The sequence below is a fragment of the Pseudochaenichthys georgianus genome, chromosome 10 (genome assembly GCF_902827115.2).
Source record: "Pseudochaenichthys georgianus chromosome 10, fPseGeo1.2, whole genome shotgun sequence".
Classification (NCBI taxonomy): domain Eukaryota; kingdom Metazoa; phylum Chordata; class Actinopteri; order Perciformes; family Channichthyidae; genus Pseudochaenichthys; species Pseudochaenichthys georgianus.
Genome location: NC_047512.1, coordinates 36,096,250 through 36,101,337, shown reverse-complemented (window position 1 = coordinate 36,101,337; position 5,088 = coordinate 36,096,250). Strand labels below are relative to the sequence as shown.

Sequence of the window (5,088 nt, the reverse complement as noted above, 5' to 3'; positions counted from 1 at the left end):
TCCACTATCCCTTTAAGTCATACAATGATTCGAAACCTTTACTTTTCATAAAATGCAAGATGTAACTTTCAATGTGGCTTGTGTATTTATCACATTTTCAATGTAAATAGATCTGATTAAATAAAGAGTAAAAGCACAATCTTATATGTTGACAGTTATCATTTTCCTATGCTTATTGTTAATGTAGTGGTGTTATGAACAAAATGTTGTCCTAAAGGAAATTAAGATGTTTTTTATTTGTTGACAAAAGATTTAAAGTAGATGCTCACAACATGTGGGAACATTTATAGAGAAAAAATGTTCTATTGTAAAACAAATATTTATCTGCATACTGAACAATTTAGAAACTCTCTAAAAGGTATTATCTTCTGTGACGGTACGACCCTGTAGGGATTGTGGGTATTGCACTTCATAATTACAGTCTATGGTATGCTTATGACATTGATGCCAACATACATGGGACTAGGGGAGACCTTCCTGTTGTTTGCATTGTCACTGACAAATGACAGTGTAGTATTCATTGTCAAGATTTTGTGTTTTTAAACTTGGGACTCTTTTCAGACTGCTCCGGCTTGGGAAAAGATTTGAGCCTTAATGTGTAATGTTTTCTGTATTGTATGGTAAGCTTATCCTTTCATTTGATAGTCCCATTTGGATGTGATAGCTAACATTTTCAGTAAGCAGTAGACAAAAGAAGTGAAAATATGAATGTAATTTATTTTCAATATTTACATAAATACATAATTATTTTAACAAATAAAATAACAAAAAACATCATAACAAATACAAAATAAAAGGTTTGACAGACAGCCATGCCCAGCATGGGCCTGGAGAGCTGCAGAGTCCATTGGGGGAAGAGGGGGGGGTGGGATGTGGGGAAGAGGAAGAGCAGCCATGTTAACAGTGTTATGGCTACAGATGTAATATCTAACTCAACATTAGCCATGACAGTCTGGGCTTAGCAAGGGCCTTAGAATACATACTCTAAAGGCCAAATCCAAAGACAGTGATACTGACATTTTAGCAGTTCACAGTCTTTGGAGGTGGTCTTTCAGGCAATTGGCTAGTGACTTTACAAAAAATATCATTTCCCCAAGGGGTGAAATTAACTCCATCTCGCAAAAACAGCCCAGGACTGTCATGTCTAATGTTGGAGTGGTCAACAATGGCACCATTTAGGCTATGAACAAAAGTAGCCATAACACTGTTAACAAACTTCCGGGCCTTGTCCATTTTGACAGGATTTGCACCAGCCCTCCACCGGCGCCTCTGGTTCATCTGGGAGAGCATGATCTTCATGCCAGGGTGCCGATGGTGAAGCTGGTGCAGGTCCTCCTTCATCTGGTTCAGCAACTGAACACTGGACACATCCCCCAAGTCATTGCCGCCACAGTGGATGAGGAGGACATCCGGGACTGCTCTTCCTCGCAGGGAGTAGGAAAAGAAAGGGAGGACACCTCTCCAGCGCAGTCCACCCCAACCGAACCAGCACACCCTCAGGTCGAGGCCAAGGTTGCTGCCGATGGTCTCTGTAGCTCTCTGGGCTCCATGCCGGACATAGCTGTCTCCGATTATCCATACAGTCACTATGGGAGGAAAATAAATGAGAGCAACAAATGCTTCAGATCATGAGGAATATCAAATCAATTATAAAGGGTTTCTCATTTTGTTCCTTTGACAATAACATGCAAAATAACTATGAAATCACACCTGTATGGTTAAAAGTAACAAGAGAGCAAAACCTCAAAAAACAGATTAACAGCACACAGTTTATATATATATATTTATATACTGTGTGCTGTTTATCTACAATTGTGCACACATGTATATGTATAGTATGTTTGTGTGTAATGTCAACCATCTGAAGTCATGTAAAGTAAGCCAGGACCATCAACTTACAGGTTGTGCAGTTTGGCGTGGAGGAGGTTGTCATCTTCATTTTTCTTAATGCTGAAATAAATAAAAATGGTTTAATCAATATAAAAGCACCTTTCTTTTTCTACAGTCATATTTCATTAATCACATTTAATTCACGCAACACTGGCCATATCTCTGCTAGTTTACAAAGTTTAGTTACAAATGACATTTATATTTGAAAAACGGTGAAGCACTTAAAAAACAATTGTATAGTGTAGGTTCAAGAACATTTAAATCAAAAGAACAAGTTTTGTAAAGTTACAGGGTATCTTACCTTCAGAATATGCCGGGAACGAGGAGCAGTGACCTCAAGCTGGGTTGTTAGCATAGGTTGTTAGCTTAATACTGAATAGAGCATGTTAGCTTAGCTTCTTAGCCTGAGCTAGGTCTGGAACGTCACGCTCGGTGGCAGCAGGTCCCGCCCTGTCCCACCTCGGCTCCGCCTCAGCACCGCCTCTTTGCCCTTATTTGGAGCAGGCGGGAGAAGGCGGGAGTTAGACTCTGACGTCGCTGTCGAGCCGTTAGTGGCCGACTCCGCCAACTAAGGGCTTCACGGCAACTCTGCAGAATCCTATGGGTGACGTCACGGACCCTACGTCCATTTATATATACAGTCTATGGTCATCACCCGTACTGCTGATCCTGTGTGCTGCTAAGTGCTAGTAGATTGTCTGGTCCGGTTTGGCATTGCCTACGGCAGTATCATCACCTGCCCTACTGATCCTGTGCTACTGGACACTACTTAGATTGTTCGCTTTTGGCTACTGTGTTTGGGCCGGTTTAGCGTGGCCTACTCTGCACTATGGTCCGCTCCCCTAAGTGGGATTTTAGTGACTGGACTGCTGGGCTAACTCCTTCTGTTTAGTTATTATTTCCTTCACCAATTCAAACTATTTTGTTTACTTTTGTTCCTTTTCATTAATAGTTTATTTGTTTATTCCTATTTTTCTTTGCTCAATTCATTGTTTGTTTATATGATTTTGGTTTAGGTTTTCTTTCTTTGCTTTTTTTTGCATAGTTTTGTTTATGCCGCATGATTACCCGTATGGCTGCGGCTAATTTTGGTTTATTTCATTTTGAGTCATTCTGTGTTTTTGTCCCCCACTTATTGTGTTTTCCATTGTTTTCCTGTTTTAGTTACTGAGAGCTGAAGGTGGTGGTATTGGTGTCCGAGGTGGTGGCTTCCCCCTTTCCATGTGCTGTGCTTCCCCCGAGTTTTTGGATCTTTTCTCCGTGTGATTGTGTGAGGTGTGGAACACGTGTGACCGGGGTGACTTAAGTTTGTTCTTGTGGGATCCCTCTACTCATTTGTTGACCCTCTCCCCCACTGGTAAGCCTCAGCCCCCCTTGTTGGTTCTCTCCCTTTTGGATATAGCCCTGTGTGACGGTTTTTATAAAGTGTATTTTTACTATTGTATAAATTAACTGTTCTATTTTTGATAATTGAACCACGTCTCTTATTCTATGAGTAACCGAACCTGTGTGTCCTAGTGACTTAAAACTCGTCACATTTCCCTGGGTGAAATTCCCAGGGTGGCGTTGTCGGACTTAACGGTTTAAACCAAACTGTTAAATTAATATAATAATTCTGCGGCCACTGCTACATTCTGATAGCTTCTAACCGTATTAAAGGCACTAAAAACAATTATTCGTTAGCTATAGCTTTCGGCAAAATAAACTGTTAGCATATTTGATTATTTGTTTAATGAAACTGTAGCGTGATTTTGGCAAGCTCTACTAGGTGTCCTACATTAAAGGTGGGGTAGGTAAGTTTGAGAAACCGGCTCGAGATACACTTTTTGTTATATTTCATGGAATGCTCTTAAGGCGAGACACGGCAGGCAAAAACATCGTTTTTCAAGTACTGGTCAATTTTGAGATTTTGTGCTAAATACACAACTGGAAAAAATCGGCCACTTCCTTACAGAGCCCCTCCTCCAACACACACGAACGCGCACATGACCAATGAGGGCACAAGATAAGTTTGTGCACAGATGGAAGGCTGACAGGCAGGTAGGCCATCCAGTTATTTTAGCCGGGCCGGCCAAAATGATTGGTCGTGCTTCCACAGATGACATTTGTTTATGTATTTATTGTCAAAGCATTTAATATATTCATTGCTATTGGGATGTTAAGAGCATTCCATGGAATATAACAAAAAGTGTTTCTGAAATCAATTACATACCCCACCTTTCACATTAGAATATCAATACAAATAGTTACATAGTCAGTTACATTACTTATTACATTTTTACAGGGTAATTAGTCATCTGTAACCTACTACATTTAAAAAAAAAGTAAATTTCTCAACCCTGATAATTAATTATGGTCATTCATTAAACTTCAAAGGATGTCAAAAGCATTTCAATATGATCTGTCTGTCCGGTACATTAAATCAGCAGTAGCCTGAAGTTCTGTCTTCAGTGTAAATGCTTCTTTAATAGTCATTGTATTACTATTTGAATTCATTGTACATAATCTTATCTCCTTGTTGCCCTGTCTGTCAATGCGACCACCTTTATAAAGACGTTGGCACAGGCTACCGGGGAAGTGGACGGCGAGGAATGTTGCAGGGTATTTACTCCGAAGAGGGCTTCCCGGGGTATTGCAGCTGGAGCTGTTTTCTGGTGGCTGAGGGAACAACAGACCCCGCCTCACGCCAGTGAAGAACCCTCAGTGTGGAAATTGTGCCCAATAAATAAAAATGTATTCTGCACTGAAATGCCTCTCGGTCAAACTGCATGTTCTTTCTCAATCATCTTTGTGTGTGTGTGTGTGTGTGTGTGTGTGTGTGTGTGTGTGTGTGTGTGTGTGTGTGTGTGTGTGTGTGTGTGTGTGTGTGTGTGTGTGTGTGTGGTGTGTGTGTGTGTGTGTGTGTGTGTGTGTGTGTGTGTGTGTGTGTGTGTGTGTGTGTGTGTGTGTGTGTGTGTGTGTGTGTGTGTGTGTGTGTGTGTGTGTGTGTGTGTGTGTGTGTGTGTGTGTGTGTGTGTGTGTGTGTGTGTGTGTGTGAGTGTGAGAGTGATTATGTGGCAAATTGTCAAAAAACTGACACGACGGGCATGACATATGTCATGGACGGAAGGTCCTGAAACCTCCTCTCCTTGATTGGCAGAGCGTCAACTTCAGCAGTTGCAGCTGCCTGTTGATATTCCCGATGTAGTTGGGAGATGG

The 5,088-nt window shown here is 41.2% G+C and overlaps 1 long non-coding RNA gene across 1 annotated transcript; it reads right to left on the bottom strand.

The window, feature by feature from the left end:
* Positions 1 to 700: 700 nt before the first annotated feature.
* Positions 701 to 1,945, bottom strand: LOC139434705 (uncharacterized). The gene is made up of 2 exons (XR_011644026.1): positions 1,900 to 1,945; positions 701 to 1,586 (listed from the first exon to the last, which is right to left on the bottom strand). It is a non-coding gene; the product is annotated as an uncharacterized lncRNA (long non-coding RNA).
* Positions 1,946 to 5,088: the final 3,143 nt, after the last annotated feature.